Raw genomic sequence first — 21,062 nt, forward strand, 5'->3', positions numbered from 1 at the left:
ATTAGGGAAAATTACAAATTTTGGTGTTTGAAAATTGTGGGGTTTATGCTATGAGTGCTATGGATGTTTCATGCTAAATTATAGTTATTTGGGGTGAATTAAATGTGAATTGAGGTTGGTTAGTGGGAGTAATTGAAGAAATGAAAATTTGAACCTAGGGCAGAATTTTGCACACTGAGTTCAGTGTGTTTGATAGCCCATAAATTGAGCTACACAACTCCAATTGGTGTGAAACCAATTGGAAATGAAACTTAAGACATAGGGCTAGAATTTTCATGAAGAGACCTAACCCAGAAACTGCCCAGAAATTGCCTAAAACTTGGCTTGAACTTGGAGACAAAATTCTGGAACCTGCAGAATTAGGCACATGAACAGTAAACTTTGCATGGCCATAACTCTCTCTAGACAACTTTGATTTATTTAGGTGATTCTTAAATTGATAAAAACTTAAAACATAGTAGAACATTTCATATGAAGAACTTGAGGCAAAATTATGGACTTAACCCAGTCAAATTGCTAAGCAAAGTTGAATCACCAAATCTACAGAAAATCTGGAAATCTGCAGATTGACTATATGAACAGTAAATTTGCATGGCCATAACTCTCTCTAGAAAACTTCAATTTAGGCAATTCTTGAACTGATGGAAATCTGAGACATAGTAAAACATTTCGTATGAAGAACATTAGACCAAATTATGGACTTAACTTGATCAAATTGCTGAACGAATTTGGATCATTAAATCTGCCAGAACTGAAACTGCAGGATGAACAGTAATGTAAATAGTAACCGTGTTTTGGCCATAACTTGAGCTACACAGCTCTGAATTATCCGATTCATAAAGGAAAATAAAGTTAAGACCTAAATGAACAATTTTCATGGGGAACACCTCACCAAATTATGATCGAAACTAGGTAAAAATTGGGTTTAAAGATTGGGGCACCAAGTTGTCCAAAACCAAAATTTTCTAAAATTTGCAAAGCTAACTTAGGATGCATTAGATATTCATGTAATGAGTTCTTGGCAGCAATTGAGATTAGTATTGAGGTATTCTATTTGTGTATTTTCAGTAGAAAAAGAAGTTGGAACGGACAAGGAATAGTGAGTAAAGAGAAAGGAGAGCATTGAAGGTTTGTGCACAACTAACCTTTTCTTCATTTTTAAACTTGTAAATTGTTTGGAATGTGTTTATTTGAATGAGTTTGCTTTGAACAAGTTTACTTTGACTGAAATATAGTTTTTCTCTTGCATTTAAGAAATTTGGGTGTTACCACCTTTATATGGATATTATGATGAATTTAAATGTGTTTATTGGTGTATAAATGTGATTGTTGAGTGGAAAATTTTTGGAAACTGTTTTGAAACCACAGTTAGCATGATAGTCCCTTTCAGAACTCTCCAATAGTAACGCCTACTTAGAGTTGATAATTGATATTGATTATGTCTCCTTTTAATAACGGTTAGTGGGGTAAGACTACATGAGTACTCATTAGCTAGCTAGCCCTTCCCTTATTAATAACGGTTAGTGAGGTTGAGATTGCTTTGTCGTGGTGCACAACACAGCACTGATCGTGAAATTTTGTGTCATGGCCTAAACTGTGTGTTGATGTCGGCAATGCTAATGCTTTGTGAATTATGATTTATGAAGTATGATTTCTCATTCGAAATGTTATTCCAATAAATGGCTCTTATGGACTTAGAACTATTGTGAAGTTTTCATGCTTAAGAAAAATGTGATTTATTATGCTTTGACAAATTGTGTTTTACCTTAAGTTTTAAAGTTATTAGTTGTTCACCACTGAGTGATATACTCAGCGATAGCTTCTTTATGCTGTCACAGGTAAGGGAAAGGAGAAGGTTACCGAGTGAGAGACTTGGAAGCAGCATTTTGGTATTGATTGTGGGTATTTACGTTTGGTATACCCTTGTGATTCCTTTGGATGTATTTTGTACTTGTATGTATGGGTGTACGAACATTGAGTAGTTTGTATTAAAAAGCACTGCATTACTTAAGTATTTTGAGTTTATAACTATTTGTATTTTATTTTGAGACTTATGGAAATGTTGCAATATTTAGTCCATCATTATTTTCAATGAATGTTTATATGGAATTTTAACTATTCTCATGCAGTTTTTCGCAAAAGAATTGATAAAATAAAAAGCTATGGTTTGTTTTAAAATCCTTTGCAGCATAACTAATGGGTTATCAGTATGTGGAGTTCGGTAATTCATCAGGTATACTACGGGAACTTGTCACGCCTTACCAGGGATAAGGTGTGACATGTTTAAGTGGTATCAGAGCCTTAGTTTTTATACATGTTTTGAAATTGCATGTTTGAAAAATTTTGATAAGTACAACTGCTTAACTGTCATTAATTGATACATATAGTGCATTACATCATAAATATGGACTAATGGATTATGATGTGCTAGTGACTAGTCCCTTAGGGCAAGAGGTTAGGGTGAACAAATTGTATAAGGATTGTCCTTTGGTGATCCAAGGACATACATTCCTGTCAGACTTAATTGAAATGCCCTTCCGAGATTATGATATCATCTTGGGCATGGATTGGTTAGCCAGGCATCCCGCCATGATCGACTATAGACTGAAGACAGTCACTTTTGGTCTTCTCGAGTATGCAGACGTAGTGATACACGGGGAGAGGCAGTTATTGCCATCCAACATCATTTCAGCTGCACTTGCTAGAAAGATGATTAGAAAGGGATGTAAAGCTTATCTAGCTCATGTGATAGACACCCAGGTGGGGAGTCCAGATCTTAAAGATATTCCTATGGTATGGGATTTTCTGGATGTCTTTTCGGAAGAATTATTGGGATTACCTCCGGAAAGAGAGGTGTAGTTTGAAATTGAGACTATGCTTGGTGTGGAGCCAATCTCCATCACTCCTTATAGGATGGCACCTGCTGAGTTAAAAGAGTTGAAGGTGCAATTGCAGGAATTAGTCGATAAGGGTTTCATCCACCCTAGCGAGTCACCTTGGGGAGCACCAGTATTATTTGTGAAGAAGAAGGATGGTACTCTCCGCCTATGCATAGGCTACAGACAGTTGAATAAAGTGACCATAAAGAATAGATATCCTCTGCCACGGATCGATGATTTGTTTGATCAGTTGAAGGATGCAACTGTATTCTCCAAAATTGACTTGAGATCGGGCTACTACCAGTTGAGGGTGCAGGAGTAAAGTATTCCTAAAACTGCCTTTAGGACTCGGTATGGCCACTATGAGTTCTTGGTAATGCCATTAGGGTTGATTAATGCTCCAGCTGCTTTTGTGGGCCTGATGAACACTATTTTCGGGCCATATTTGGACCAGTTTGTTGTGCTGTTCATTGATGATATTTTGGTGTACTCAAAGAATGCTGAAGAACACGACAAGCACTTGAGGATAGTATTGCAAACTTTGAGGGAGAAGCAGTTGTATGCCAAACTGTCGAAATGTGAGTTTTGGCTAAAGGAGATTACATTTTTGGGGCATATTGTATCTGCAGAGGGTATCCAGATGGATCCTAGCAAAGTAGAAGCCATTCTTAATTGGAAGCCACCTAGAAATGTCACGAAAGTTTGGAGTTTCCTTGGTTTAGCCGGGTATTACCGAAGGTTTGTGCAGGGATTCTCCATGCTAGCATCTCAACTGACCAAGCTACTTAGAAAGGATGTAAAATTTCAGTGGACTGATTGGTGCCAGGAAAGTTTTGATGAGTTAAAGAGGCATTTAACTGAAGCTCTAGTCTTAACCTTGCCCACTTTGGGTAAGGAGTATACCATATACAGTGATGCTTCTCATAACAAATTGGGCTGTGTGTTAATGCAAGATAGGAATATCATTGCCTATGCTTCACGCCAGTTTAAACCGCATGAGAGGAATTATCCTACGCATGACTTGGAGCTGGCAGCCATTGTCTTTGCCTTGAAGATCTGGAGACATTACTTGTATGGGGAGAGATGTTATATATACACAGATCATAAAAGTTTGAAGTACTTGGGCACACAAAAGGAGTTAAATTTGAGGCAGAGGAGATGGTTAGAGTTGATAAAAGATTATGATTGTTTGATAGACTATCAGCCTGGAAAAGCTAATGTTGTAGCTGATGCTTTAAGTCACAAGACTATGGCTGGTTTGAGGGTTTCTCCATTGTCCATGGTGCATGAGTTAAGGGCATTGCATGCTAATTTGGAGATCAATGAAGATGGGCAGATGGTAGCTACTTGGCAGGTGAAGCCAATACTGGCAGAACAAATTAAAGTAGTTACACAGAAGAATGATAAGTATGTGAAGTTGATGGAAGAGGCTCGGGATGGCAAGAAACCAGAATTATCAGTAAATGATGAGGGCTTGTTGTTATATAAAGGCAGAATGTGCATTCCTAAGAATGTTGAACTGAGGCAGACCATTTTAAAGGAAGCACATGATTCACCTTTTACAATGCACCCTGGTAGAACCAAAATGTACAGAAGTGTGAAAGAGCACTATTGGTGGAGAGGAATAAAGAAAGACATTGCAGAATATGTTTCCAAATGCCTAACTTGTCAGCAAGTAAAGTCAGAACACTAAGTGCCTACAGGGTTGCTATAGCTATTGCCAATTCCCGAGTGGAAATAGGAAAGAATTACTATGGATTTCGTGACAGGACTTCCACGTACACAAAAGAATCATGATGCAGTTTGGGTTATTGTTAATAGATTGACCAAGTCTATACACTTTTTGCCAGTGAGGATGGATTACAACCTGGAAAGATTGGCCAAACTGTACATTGATGATGTGGTGAGGTTACATGGAGTGCCAGTGTCTATTGTGTTGGACAAAGACCCAAGGTTCACTTATAGATTCTGGGCTAGTCTCCAAAAAGCCCTAAGAACTAGATTAAACTTCAGTACAGTATTTCATCCATAGACAGACAGCCAATCTAAAAGGATCATTCAGATTTTGGAGGATATGCTTCGGGCTTGTGTGATTGAGTTTGAAGGGAGTTGGGACACACACTTGCCTTTAATTGAATTTGCCTATAACAACAGTTATCAGTCAAGCATCGGGATGCCTCCATACAAAGCACTTTATGGCAAAAAGTGTAGAACTCCCTTGTGTTGGGATGAAGTGGGCAAGAGGAAGTTGTTTGGCTCAGAATTATTGCAGTAGATGGAAGAAAAGGTTAAGCTCATTAGAGACAGACTCAAAGTTACAACGGATAGACAGAAGTCCTACATTGACCTAAAGAGAAGAGATATTCAGTACAGTGTGGGTGACAAGGTGTTCCTGAAAGTTTCCCCATGGAAGAGGATCATGAGGTTTGGTAGAAAGGGGAAACTAAGTCCTCACTTCATTGGGCCATATGAGGTTCTGGAAAGAGTGGGTCCATTGGCATATAGACTTGCATTGCCTCCAGAGTTGGAAAAGATTCACAATGTCTTCCATGTCTCCATGTTGAGGAGGTACAGATTAGACCCCTCTCACATTTTGCTAGTAGAGGAGATTGAGGTGAATCCAGACCTGACATATGATGAAGAGCCCATAAAGATCTTGGCACATGAGGTGAAGCAGCTGAGGAACAAGCAAATACCTCTTGTGAAAGTGCTGTGGAACCATCATTCAGGCCAGGAGGCTACATGGGAGCGTGAGGAGGACATGAGGAGACAGCACTCACAGTTATTCAGAGACTGAGACCAGGTAAATTTCGAGGATGAAATTTTATTTTTAAGGAGGGGAGAACTGAACACCCTGAACCTCCAAGTTATAAATAGTACCATTTTTTGTCTGTGACTAGTACTATTCAAAGACACCTTGAGGACCAAAAATAAATGAAAAATTAATTGAGATAGACACAATAAAAATTCAAGTGAACAAAAAAAAAATCTAAGGACTCATCGAGTATTATAAAAAGAAGGATTATGACTCGATAAGGGGCATTTTGGTCAATTCAACTCAAGAGTTGACTTTTTACCAAAATATCAATTAAATTAAATGAAATTAATGAATTGAATTATGGGGTAAAAATTAAAGATAAATTCAAGTAAAAATATGTAAGGGAAAAATTTAAGAAATGAAAACTTAAACTTTTCATTTCTGTTATGACAAAATTAAAATGAAGGACTTATGGGCTTTTGATAATTAAATTTAATTATTTAATTAAAAGGAAAAATTAAGTGTAAATGTAAAAAAAAAAGGGAATAAAAATTTAAGTTTAATTATCCTTATGACACAATTAAAATTTATAATTTTAATAAACTAATTTTGGGGATAAATATATATATATATATATATATATATATAAGAAGACAAATGTCTTCTTCATTTTTTTTTCATAAGGTGCCACCACCCTCTCCTCTCTCTCCCTCTCTCTCTCTTTTTCTCTTCTTCTTCCACTTCTTCCCCTCATTGATTTCCCCTCCCAAGTTTTAATTCCCTTTATAAATTCCATAGCCCACTAAAAGAAAATATCAAATAGATCTTTCATTGAGAGATTAAAAGCAAGGAGAACAAGAATTGGAAGAAAAGTGAAGTTGGAAAGAAATCAATAAGAGGTAAGTTTCTTTTCATGTTAGATTAGTTATATAAGCTTTGACTTAAGTTTGATTATGGAAAAATTTCATGAAGAAGCATGAGAATCATACATTGAACCTAAACTAGGGTTTTGGCCAATTTAGAGAAAATTAGGGTTTTGATGTATTTTAGTTAAATTTGATGATAAATCTAAGTTAAATTGAAGTAGTATGCATGATTGGGAGTAGTAAGATTTCATGGGATTGCATAAATTGAATTATGGAAGATTAGGGTTCATGGGGAAGCTGGGGTTTTGGTGCGAGAGAGTGAAATTGGTGTGTGTAGTGTTAAATTATGATCATTTGAGATTTCTTTAGTTTGAATTGACATTGGGTTGATGAATGGAAGTAATGAAATGGTAGGATTAGGGAAAATTGCAAACTTTGGTGTTTGAAAATTGTGGGTTTTATGCTATGGGTGCTATGGATGTGTCAATGCTAAATTATAGTCATTTGGAGTGAATTAAATATGAATTGAGGTTGGATAGTAGGAGTAATTGAAGAAATGAAAATTTGAACCTAGGGTAGAATTTTGCACACTGAGTTCAGTGTGTTTAACAGCCCATAAATTGAGTTACACAACTCCAATTGGTGTGAAACTAATTGGAAATGAAACTTAATACATAGGGCTAGAATTTTCATGAAGAGACCCAACCCAGAAACTGCCCAGAAATTGCCTAAAACTTGGCTTGAACTTGGAGACAAAATTCTGGAACCTGCAGAATTAGGCATGTGAACAGTAAATTTTGCATGGCCATAACTCTCTCAAGAAAGCTTTGATTTAGGTGATTCTTGAACCAATAAAAACTTAAAACATAGTAGAACATTTCATATGAAGAACTTAAGGCCAAATTATGGACTTAACCCAATCAAATTGCTAAGCAAAATTGAATCACCAAATATGTAAAAAATCTGGAAATCTGCAGATTGACTATATAAGTAGTAAAATTTGCATGGCCATAACTCTCTCTAGAAAACTTCAATTTAGACGATTCTTGAACCGATGGAAAAACATTTCGTATGAAGAACATTAGACCAAATTATGGACTTAACTTGATCAAATTGCTGAACGAAGTTGGATCATTAAATCTGCCAGAACTGAAACTGCAGGATGAACAGTAACGTAAATAGTAACCGTGTTTTGGCCATAACTTGAGCTACACAGCTCTAAATTAGGCGATTCAAAAAGGAAAATAAAGTTAAGATCCAGATGAACAATTTTCATGAATAACACCTTACCAAATTATAATCGAAACTAGATAAAAATTGGGTTCAAAGATTGGGGCACCAAGTTATCCAAAACCAAAATTTTCTAAAATTTACAAAGCTAACTTGGGATGCATTAGACATTCATGTAATGAGTTCTTGGCAGCAATTGAGATTAGTATTGAGGTATTCTATTTGTGTATTTTCAATAGAAAAAAGAAGTTAGAACGGATAAGGAATAGTGAGTAAAGAGAAAGGAGAGCATTGAAAGTTTGTGCACAACTAACCTTTTCTTCGTTTTTAAACTTGTAAATTGTTTGGAATGTGTTTATTTGAATGAGTTTGCTTTGAATAAGTTTACTTTGATTGAAATATAGTTTTTCTCTTGCATTTAAGAAATTTGGGTGTTGCCACCTTTATATGGATATTATGATAAATTTAAATGTGTTTATTGGTATATAATGTGATTGTTGAGTGAAAAATTTTTGGAAACTGTTTTGAAACCACAGTTAGCATAACAGTCCCTTTCGGAACTCCCTAGTAGTAATGGCTACTTAGGGTTGATAATTGATATTGATTATGTCTCCCTTTAATAACGGTTAGTGGGGTAAGACTACATGAGTACTCATTAGCTAGCTAGCCCTTCCCTCATTAATAACGGTTAGTGAGGTTGACATTGCTTTGTCGTGGTGTACAACACGACACTGATCATGAAATTTTGTGTCATGGGCTGAACTATATGTTGATGTCGGCAACACTAATGCTTTGTGAATTGTGATTTATGAAGTGTGATTTCTCATTCGAAATGTTATTCTAATAAATGGCTCTTATGGACTTAGAGCTATTGTGAAATTTTCATGCTTAAGAAAAATGTGATTTATTATGCTTTGAAAAATTGTGTTTTACCTTAAGTTTTAAAGTTATTAGTTGTGCACCACTGAGTGATATACTCAGCGATAGCTTCTTTATGCTGTCGCAGGTAAGGGAAAGGAGAAGGCTGCCGAGTGAGAGACTTGAAAGCAGCATTTTGGTATTGATTGTGGGTATTTACGTTAGGTATACCCTTGTGATTCCTTTGGATGTATTTTATACTTATATGTATGGATGTACGTACATTGAGCAGTTTGTATTAAAAAGCACTACATTACTAAAGTTTTTTGAGTTTCTAACTATTTGTATTTTATTTTGAGACTTATGGAAATGTAACCTTTGCAATATTTAGTCTATCTTTATTTCCAATGAATGTTTACATGGAATTTTAACTATTCTCATGTAGTTTTCCGCAAAAGAATTGATAAAATAAAAAGCAATGGTTTGTTTTAAAATCCTTTGCAGCATAACTAATGGGTTATCGGTAGGTGGAGTTCAGTAATTCATTAGGTATGCTACAGGAACATGTCATGCCTTACTAGGGATAAGGTGTGACATGTTTAAGTGGTATCAGAGCCTTAGTTTTTATACAAGTTTTGAAATTACATGTTTGAAAATTTTTGATAAGTACAATTGCTCAACTGTCATTAATTGTGCTAGCTATTGATCACATCAAACAATTAACTAATAGGCCTTTTTAGCAAATTATTCAATAGATCAAAGACAATGAAATCAAAAAATAATAGATATTCAAAAAACATAAATTAAATTAAGAACCTGGTCTCACAAATCATACAAAAGAACTTGAATCCCTTGAACTGAATTAAAAACTTAGCCACTCATGTTCATGACTTATAGAAAATTGAAGAAATCTAGAATGTAAATGGAGAATGAAAGTCTGAATCCCCTTTGACGGCCGCTGCCTCTTCTATTTATAATAAATGGCCTAGGGTTAGGTTTAAGAGTCTTTTTGTAACACCCCTCACCCGACTACAGTGTAGCCGAGCAAGGCGTGCTACATTCGGTGCCGGAGCACCCTAACTTATCTTACTTTATTTCTTTAAAAATTTTGTTCTCGTTATATTTAATATCAATTATTTTTCGACGGAGAAACTAACGGAGTTTCCCCTGTTTTATTATCATTTGACGTATTTTACTATTCACTTGTTTGAAATTTTCAATAATATTTTAAAATAAAAATCTCATCAATTATTCTCATAATCATCTCATAATTCACATCTCATTCATATATCTCAATTTCATATTTATTTCCATGCATTTCCATTCATGCACAATTTATATATATAAGTTCTCAAGTTTCATTAATTTACATGATTTACAGACTGATTAAATAAATTCATAATTTATGTGATCTAAAAATTAATTACAGTTTCATAATCTATATTTCAACACACAATTCATAGTTTACATTACAAATAATAACTAATTATAAAGTACAAAATACATAATATGATCTATATGGGCCCTATCTACATGCATTGCTGAGGAGGTGACAACCTTGAACACTCTGTAGATCAGAACTCCAAAATCTCTGTTTAGTATTTGCTGGGCTTTAACTTCAGTACCTGCGCAAGGAAACAAATCCATCGCGCTAAGCATTGCTGCTTAATGGTGCAATAATATAACAAGAAATAATGTATACAAATAAAAATAATTGGAGCATATTTTCTATACTAAAGAATTTTTACTGGGTTCATATGAAATTTGCCATACAGTATATTTTTTATCATTTATGTTGCTCTCTAGAATCTCTTTTGTCATAAGTTTACTATAATCATTTATATAATATACAAATAAATCTAAAATTTATACTTATACTTATATTCTTATAAAAGTCACATTTGTAATGTTATTTAAGTTATAATTCTTCTACTAGTTTTTTTATCACTTCCTTGATACTTTCTAAGTTGTTTACAATCATTTCGTAATATTTAAAATTTTTAGAACTAATTTAATTTACTTCAGATCATTCTAAGGAACAAATTTTTGGAGTTAATCTAATTTATTTCAGAACTTCTTCTCATTTATTTACTTTCTAGTATTTTTATTTGCTAATATTCGTAACTTATTTTAATAAATTAGACTACCCAAGTAACCTACAACAGGCTGACTAAACTGGATAACGGGTCGTTGGCACTGGACACCGCGGTGCCTCGAGCTGTCATACCATGGAACGCAGAACGTCAACCATGTATGCAGTCAGTATGGCTAAAAAGCCATGATATCACATAATCGGGCATTAAGCCATGAGTGCAGGCATAAAGCCATGAATATAGGCATAAAGCCTTTCGCAGTACTACTAAAATAATACCCTATTGGCATGCCAAACTATCCAATCTGACACACATATCTAGGCAATACAAGGGCACATAATATCATTAAATATTAATATATTGTGTTTTATGACTTCATTTTTCATGATAAATTTCAATTTTAATTTATACATTCATTTGATCATTTATATGATCACAATTCACATCAATTATCCTTTTATACTATTGTACTCAAAGTACTTTTCCTTTCTACAATAATGAGAACTAATGTCTCATTCATATATTAATATGATTCATTTATTCATTCATTATGTCATTCATATTGATCACAATTCAAAACAATAGTTCACATGTACCATTGTATTCAAAACATTTTTTCCTTTTTCATTTATATATTCAAAAATCTACTTATGTAATTACAAATTTTATATTTCAAGTTGAGTTACTAATATTTTATGAATTCTATTTGTGATGGGCATATAAGCCCTAACTATCTATTCACATCAATTAGGTGACTTATTTTTCATGTTTCAAGTAATCCATAAACATTTCATGGATTTCAAATTTATGGCCTTAATTTCCCTTCAACATTTTTGACTAGGATGCATAGTCCACATTTGTCATACAATTATAAGCATTTAAGCTTAGAATTGGTTCTAGGTCTTCATCCTAATTTGCTAATCATTTTGATTACTATTCACCTTACTAGTCAACCAAAATGTTGATTTTTTCATACTTAATGGATATGTTAATTCTAATTACACCAAGATCCCACATTTTGAGTTTTACATTTGCTAGTATTAATTGCTAATTGCAATTTAAAGTCCCCTAGATGCATTTCTAAATTTTCAATTTTGATTACCTAAGTTTACTATTCCATTGGACAATTTTACAGTGGAAACTGGGGCTAACCTTTCTTCATCAAAGTTGTTCCTTATTGTGTCTTCTTTAATTTCCTTTTTGAATCACTCCATTTGGAGTTTTGTAGCTCAAGTTATGGTCATTTTACCATAACTGGACGGATTGACCTGTACCCAGAATTTCTGGGCAACTTGGTTCTGCCATATTTGGTGACATAAGTTTGGTTGGAAATTTGACTAGGGTATGGTCAGAATTTGGATTTGTGTTCTTCATGAAAGTTGTAAGGCTATGTCTCAGCTTTCTTTTGTTAAAATTTCAGATCAATTGAACTTTTCTACACTGAGTTATGACTATTTGAACAAACACTGTTTATTTAGTCATTTTCCAGGGACAGCATATTGGTCACCCGGAATAGGGTAATTTTTAGGTTAACTTGGTTTGGTTTTCTGGGCAGGGTTTCTCCACCAAAGTTGTGCTATTATGTTTCTAGGTTCATATCCAATTGGCCTTGCACCAATTGAACCTATAAAACTCCATTTATAGCTGCCCAAACCTGCTGGACTCACACCTAGTCCTACAGGGCCACTCAAGGCAGCATACCATTTCAAAATCCAATACCACAATGGTCTCCAATTTAAGGTCAAAATTCATCAAATGGTCACTAATTGACCATTAGAATTTAATTTAAACATCTAAGCATTAAACCCTCAATTAAATCTCAAAACCCTAACCCTAATAATCCATCACTTTATCTAATATACACAAATCAAAATCTAGCTCAAATATCCTTATCAACAACCATTTCTAAGCAATTTAATTCAAACAAATCAATAATTTCCAAACTCCTCCCATGGCTGTCGAATTTCTTGGTGTTCATACACATCTATTTTATTTCAATTCCTTACAATTTCTTACTCAATTTAAGCCTCTAACATGGAATAAAGAGTGTGAGATATGAAAATATGTACTAGCCTCTTGTAGCTCAAATCCAAGCTAACCAAGACTTTAATTTTTCTTTACTTTCTTACTATTTCTTGGCTGCCAAACACTTCTCCTTGGTGTGGGTATAATTTTTAGTGAAGGAATCCTAGGGTTATGGGGTAAGATTGGCTAAGTAATCAAGCTCATTTGGAGCTTTAATGGTGGTTGAGAGAGAGAATGAGAAGGCTGCCGAAATTTTGGAGAAGAAGAGCAGAAAATGTTCTCAATTTTTAACTCTTTTTTCTCCTTTTTAATTGATTTAAAGGCGCTTGCTAAAAGATGATTGATAGAGCTCTTTTTAATGACATCATAATGATGTTATAATTGGCTTTTTCTTTCATTTTCTTTTCTTCTCTTCTGTACTCATTTTCATTTTAATTTTTAGCAATATTTATTCATATTTTAGATCATAATAATTATTTACTTAACTGGACAAGTCGGCCAAAAATTATCTCTAAAGACGAAATAATCAAAATACCCTCCGTTTGGCTTAACACACTAAAATTGTCTATACCGATTGAAAAATTTTTCTAAGCATTTTCTTGGCATTCTAATGCCATAGAAACCTCAATGACTCTTCTCTGAAGTCCCAAAAATTATTTCATGAATTTTCTCTCGGGTTTAGGGCTTCTAGTTGGGAAGACCGCAACTTCTTACTGGGTTACCCATCGCTAGGGCATCAGCTCATTTAACTTGGTTGTATTTTATTTCTAAAATTTTTCCTAAATTTTTCTTATTAATATTTGAGTTAATTATGGTTCCTCACTTTAGTTTAAATATTTTTCCAGACGTTTTAGCTGTCCGGACCGACACCGGTCACCAAAACAGTAGAATGTACGGAATTACTACAGTGAGGGCGTTACTCTCTGTCAAAAACTGTAACTGGAGCAAAAATCAGGAAACTAATTATCGACGGATACATGGCCCATGTATCACTACAAGGCCCAGGGCCGTGTAACTTACTAGAGCTGAATGGGTATGTCTCGCATTGGCACAGAAGGTTACACGGGTCTCCAGTGTCGCACCCTACTCCTCGTAAGATGTAACATGTTCCTGTAGTACACCTAATGAATTATCGTACTTCACCTACCGGTAACCCATTAAATATACTACAAGAGATTTTAAAATAATTTTCGTTCATTTTGGAATTGGTGAGTAAAATTTTTTTTTTCAAATATTAAAAACCTTCATTTAGAGTCCAAACATAAATCAAATTTTTGGATATTTAAAATCTCTGCAATTTTTTACAAAAAATTCGGCAGAGTGCCGTCTGTATTTTGAGAAAACAGTTCTTCAAAACCTGAAAATAGAAACACTCCCAATATATTTCTCAATCACAACTCCATTTGCAACCACCAAACTTCAAATCAACAGCAATATCAACACTTCAATTCAAAATCCAAATTTCAAATCAAGAATTAATATCTCAAAACATTTCATAACTCATGCACATTGCATTTTAAATCATTAATTTACAACCATAAGTTAATTTACAGATACAAAATCTCAAAAATAATATTATTATAATTTTATCTGTACAACTGCTCAAATTACAGAGATACATATGTATACTATCATATTTACTTCAAACTAAACTATCAGGGTATAGACAAATACCCGTACAAAAATTCTTCAATTGTGCTCCTCTCTAACTGTAGCAGCTTGCTTTACTGCTATGTCCTTTTCTCTATATGCGACAGCAAGTTAAAGCTATCACTGAGTCTATAAATACTCAGTGGTGCACAATAAAGCATAAAATGCATTATATAAAAAAATTTATGAACAAATCATCATTCAAAAATCTCATAATCGCATTTCACAATTTTTTTTCCTCAAATCACATTTATAATAAATCATAATTTTCAAAAGTTAACATAGCACAACTTGATCAAACAATTTAATAAACATAGTGTTGCCAAACAATAACACAACTTAGGCCATGACACAAAATTTCCGAACATGTCATGTATACATTACGATAAGGCATACTCACCCCATTAATCGAAATCAATGAGGGAGGTGGCTAGCTAGCTAATGAGTACTCATCCAAACTCATCCCTCAGACTGGGAAGCCAAAGAGGGAGGAATATAGTCAAATATCAAACTCACACCACAAGTGGAGGAGGAACATATCAATATTGTCATGCCAAGAGTGAATTAAAAACAATTTAAATCAAGTTATTCAAATATTTTATGCAATTCACAAATCATATTTCATTCTAAACTTTTCATTTACAAAGTAGGCAACACACTATTTTTCAAATAATATTTTCAAAGCCATAACAATCAAAATTATTCACAACATTTATTTCAAGAATTGTCAAGTAGAAACAAAGAATTTTAAGTTCATTGTGCACAAACCTGACGTGAGTCGCCTCTAGGCCTTGACTCAGTCCCTTATACCTTCTGGGTCTTTTTCAGCTAAAACACAAAATTTATAGTGTTTCAGTATCTTATTTCACAATAAATCTAATAATTAATTCATAAATACTTAATTCTAGCCCAAATATGCTTAAACTAACATTCTTGGAAATTTTCATTTTGGAGTTACTATTCATGGTACTATTCAAGTCAATTTGTTAACTTTCTAAGGCTGAATAGGTATGGGAACTCCAACTTCACCCACATACCACATTTTGGTCACTAAATTTGTTGGTTTTGGTTATTTACTCAAATTCTAAGTCTTTTAGGCAAATTTGCAAATTTTCAGTTTTGGTGTCTTAAGTTGCACTGTTCTATTGGTCATTTTACTGTTAGAATTTGGCAAAACTTCCTTCACAGAAAATGTTCTTTATTGTCTTAAGTTTATTCTCCTTTTTGAATCACTCTAATTGGAGTTTTGTAGCTCAAGTTATAGCCATTTGAACCATGGCTGCCGGATTGGACTTAACCCAGATTTCTGGGCAAATTTTGGTTCTAGCAGTTTTAGGTCACCAATTTTGGGTGGCCAAATGACTTGGTTAATGGCATAATTTGGGTTTGTGTTCTTCATGAAAGTTTTAGGTATATATCTCATCTGTCCATTGGTAAAATTTCAGGTCATTTAGACCTGCCTAGCTCAAGTTATGGCCAAATGAACAAACACTGTTCATTTGGTCAGTTTGTATAGGTCAGACTAAGAAATTCCGGATTTGGTCAATTTGTTCACTAGGTTTTGGTCACTTTTTGGGCATGCTTCCCAAATGAAAATTGTGTCATTTAGTGTCTATTTTCATTCTCAATTGGTCTCATACCAATTGGACTTGTAAATTTTCAGTTTTGGTCCCTCAAAGGGACCTTGGTCCTGCTGCCAGCAGCATGACCACATTGAATCCGAATTTAACCTTAACTCCAACACTTCCAACACACTTCATTTGGTCAAAAATGACCATTTTTCACTTCAAACTAGATCAAATACATCGTTTCACTATTTCTCCAAATTTTTGCCTCTAAACCCTAGGTGTCAAAACCCTAACTCACAATTTTTGTTACATTTTATTAATTCCAAGCATACCAACACCATTTCTCAACTCATTTAAGCTTCCTAACATATTTAATTCAATCAAACTCATGCATTCTCATCCCTACATACTGCTGGCTGAATTTCATATATAGTCCCTCAACAATTGTTTTTGTTTCTTTTCTTTAATTTCTAAGTTAATTTAAGTAGCTAAGCATGCATTTAAATAGAAAATTGAAAGTTAAAACACTAACCTCCTTCTTTGAATTTCCAATCTTCAAATCTCTATTTTTCTTCCTTCCTTTTCTTGATTAATAGTTGAACTAAGGTGCTAAATCAAGGTTTAATTTAGTGGATTAAGAAATCATGGCCTAAATGAGGGTTTTGAAAAGCTTGAATCAAGCTTTCATGGGGTTCCTTAAATGGAGAAAATGGGAGAGGTGGGGCGGCCAAAGGTTAGGAAAGAAGAAGAAGATAATTTTCTTTTTAATTATTTTGTCTTTTAACTTAGTAATTATCCCACAATTCAAATTTTGTAAATATTAGGTTTATTGCATCATGCATGATGTCATGCATGATGTAATTAACCTTTTTCAACTTTTTCTTTTTCCTCTTTTTTTTATTTATTTTTCTATTAGTTCTTTAATTTAATTCCCGACTCTGAAATTTTCTTTTCTCCGATTTTATTTGACAGTTAGGTCAGGAGTCAGCTCTCGGGGTCAATTGACCAAATTGCCCCTCGCCGGTTCAACCCGGTTTACAAATAATTCCATATTTCTTTCGGCTCTCTGACCTAATTATTTGACTGGCTTAACAACCTTTTTCCGTGATTTTCTCTTTTCCACTGTGTTTGTAATGGTCCTAAGGACCGCAGCATTACATTTTACGATTCGAAATTTGAGTTTAAATTGACTTCGCAATCCTTCCCGAGAAGGTCACCCATCGCTGTGACTCTCGGCTTGTTTAACTTCTTATGTTCTGTTCTTCTTATTTATACTTAACTAATTGGCAATTACTAATTATCTGTGTTTATGGCTTATCTAGTTGTCTTAAGTGTGGTTTTAATCCCCTTAATTGTCTGGACTGACTCCGGTCACCGGAACAGTGAAATATACCAGGCTATGCATATAGGGATGTTACAATTCTCTCCCCCTTAAAATAATTTCGTCCTCGAAATTGTGTCCACTATCTGTCCTCAAATAGTCATTCATATTGTTTTAGCAATTATTTTCTTTTGTAGTCTTTTCTTTCTTGGCCATAGGTCCATAACCATTATCTTACCATCTCCATTTATGACCAAGGCCTATGTGCCATTTTGCACTATCTTGTTTGCTTTAGTTTAACTTATTTCTTTCTTGATAAAATAATTTGGAATATTGTTATGCATCTTAAGTAAATTGCTTGCCTTGGTGGCAATTCCTCATCTAGTATTTTTCTCATTTCTTACTGTTCTATTTATTTTTATCTATCGATATTCTATAGCTTATTTTGCACTGATGTGTAGTCATTATTTTCTTTTGTACTGAACTATAACCTTTCAATATTCTAACTTTAGAGTTTTAAATCCCAGGTTAGGATTTTCAAACTCCTTTCCAATAAGAAAACTTTATCTTATCATAACTGTACCAAAACAGATGCCATTTGCAACTATTCTTATTCTTGTGTACTATTGGGTAGTACGTAGCTCTACACAATAAATCCCAAGTCAGTACTGTAATCTGCAGCTTACAGCACAAACATCAAGAATATTGCATAGTTACTACGATACATCCCAATAGAACAAACTTCCCTATATCTTATTTCTTTTAAATTCACTAATATCTTGAACTTATTTTGATTATGGTACCCACTGACATCTATCAGCAGTAATACCCTTACCCGCATCTAAGGTAGCTATATTACTATAACTTACTTTTAGGTTCTCTTTCCTTACATAATTAGGCTTACTAATTAACTTTACAAATTCTTGTGTGCTAGCAAATACTTTTCACTGACAAACTCTTCCAAAATTAATTTTAAAAAGACTAGTCACTAACATATCAAAATTGATTTTTTTTTTTTTACACATATACATATCTCAGTTAAGAATTGAGAAAATACCAGCAACCATACCAGAAGTCTCATCCTCGTCCCTCTATCGCATAGTGTATACTCTCACTGGAGCATCACCTTGTCCTGGTTGATTCACAGTACTCTGACTTCCAAGTGTACTACCCCTACCTCTGCCTCTACCTCTACTAACTGTTGGTAAACTCTTTGCGGTAGAAACTTGGGCTGATCCTTCTACCGTGGTAAATGATCCATAATGGCATGGACTTATGCAATCCTTAGCAAAATGACCAGTCCCTCCACAATTGAAACATGCTCCTATAGCTCTATAACATACTCCACTATGTGGTTTACCACAAGTCTCACAAAGTCGATCCGACAGCGTATTTCTGCGTGTCTGTTGAGTTTGCTGATCGGATTGGGATGGTTTCTGTCTAGAAGATATACCTCTACCTGATTCATGCGAGTTAGATCCTCGAAAATGTTTTCTTTTCCCAGAGCCACTCTCAGTAGCTTGACCAGTAACCTTTTCAGTTTTCTCTTTCTCTTGTGTACTTTTTTTCACTGCCCATTCTGATTCTATCCTTTCCAATTCCAGGGCTTGTGAAATCAATTCAGAAAATTCTGGTGTCGGGATCCCACCACTTGCATTCTCAAACTAGGCCTCAACCCAGCCTCAAACCTTTTACACCGGTCTCTGGGGGTGGAGACTAAGCTTCTAGCATAATGGCTTAGCCTTGAAAAATCCCGCTCATACTCTGCTACAGTTCTATCCCCTTGCTTCAAACTTAAAAACTCTTGCAGCTTCATGTCTACATAAGTATCAGGGACCCACTTTTGCCGAAAATTCCCATAAAAAGTCTACCCATGTGAGGACTGGTGGCTCTACCAGACTGTAGGGGACGGTCTTCCACCACTCATATGCATCCCCTTGCAAAAGTGATACTGAATATTCGAACTTCAACTCTTCAGCACACTGTAGTTTTCTGAAAACCTGTTCCATCCTCTCTAACCACTGTTCTGCTTCCAGTGGATCCACTGTTCCTTTGAATTTTGTAGACCCAAATTTCATCAATTTTTCATATTGCCGAGCCGGAGGCTGTGGTTGTGCTACAGGTGCTTGTGTCTGTGCTTGAGGTGGCACATTTCTCGCCATTTGTTGAAAAAACGTAGCCATCTGCTGTGCAAACTGAGCAGGGAACTACGGTACTTGAGGAGGAGCTGGAGTGGCTGACCCACTCACATTCTGGAGTGTTGGGGCTTCTCCTCGGGCCTTAGCCTCGACAGATTGCTCTACGGAATGATCTCCCTCTTCCATTATGTTTTCCAAAAATTTTCTACTCTATGATAACAAACACAAGGAGGTTGACCTCCGTTAGTGCATATTCATGATGTAAATATGTCATATATATCAAATATTTGAGCAGTTGCATTTACCGATAAAATATTTCAAATTCACAATTCAAAATTTATTTTAAAACCTTGCTCTGATACCACTAAACATGTCACACCCTACTCCTCGTAAGATGTAACATGTTCCCGTAGTACACCTAATGAATTATCGTACTTCACCTACCGGTAACCCATTAAATATACTACAAGGGATTTTAAAACAATTTTTGTTCATTTTGGAATTGGTGGGTAAAATTTTTTTTTTTTCAAATATTAAAAACCTTTATTTAGAGTCCAAACATAAATCAAATTTTTGGATATTTAAAATCTCCGCAATTTTTTACAAAAAATTTGGCAGAGTGCCGTCTGTATTTTGAGAAAACAGTTCTTCAAAACCTGAAAATAGAAACACTACCAATATATTTCTCAATCACAACTCCATTTGCAACTGCCAAACTTCAAATCAACACTAATATCAACACTTCAATTCAAAATCCAAATTTTAAATCAAGAATTAATATCTCAAAACATTTCATAACTCATGCACATTGCATTTTAAATCATTAATTTACAACCATAAGTTAATTTACAGATGCAAAATCTCAAAAATAATATTATTACAATTTTATCTGTGCAACTGCTCAAATTACAGAGATACATATATATTCTATCATATTTACATCAAACTAAACTACCAGGGTATAGAAAAATACCCGTACAAAAATTCTTCAATTGTGCTCCTCTCTAACTGTAGCAGCTCACTCTACTCTATGTCATTTTCTCTATCTGCGACAGCAAGTTAAAGCTATCGCTGAGTATATAAATACTCAGTGGTACACAATAAAGCATAAAATGCATAATATAAAAAAATTTATGAACAAATCATCATTCAAAAATCTCATAATCGCATTTCACAATTTTTTTTCCTCAAATCACATTTATAATAAATCATAATTTTCAAAGCTTAATATAGCACAACTTGATTAAACAATTTAATAAACATAGTGTTGCCAAACAATAACACAACTTAGGCCATGACACAAAATTTTCGAACATGTCGTGTGTACATCACGACAAGGCATACTCACCCCACTAATCGAAATCAATGAGGGAGGTGGCTAGCTAGCTAATGAGTACTCATCCAAACTCACCCCTCAGATTGGGAAGCCAAAGAGGGAGGAATATAGTCAAATATCAGACTCACCCCACAAGTGGAGGAGGAACATATCAATATTGTCATGCCAAGTGTGAATTAAAAATAATTTAAATCAGGTTATTCAAATATTTTATGCAATTCACAAATCATATTTCATTCTAAACTTTTCATTTACAAAGTAGGCAACACACTATTTTTCAAATAATATTTTCAAAGCCATAACAATCAAAATTATTCACAACATTTATTTCAAGAATTGT

Source organism: Hevea brasiliensis, chromosome 13 (genome assembly GCF_030052815.1).
Source record: "Hevea brasiliensis isolate MT/VB/25A 57/8 chromosome 13, ASM3005281v1, whole genome shotgun sequence".
NCBI classification, from domain to species: Eukaryota; Viridiplantae; Streptophyta; class Magnoliopsida; order Malpighiales; family Euphorbiaceae; genus Hevea; species Hevea brasiliensis.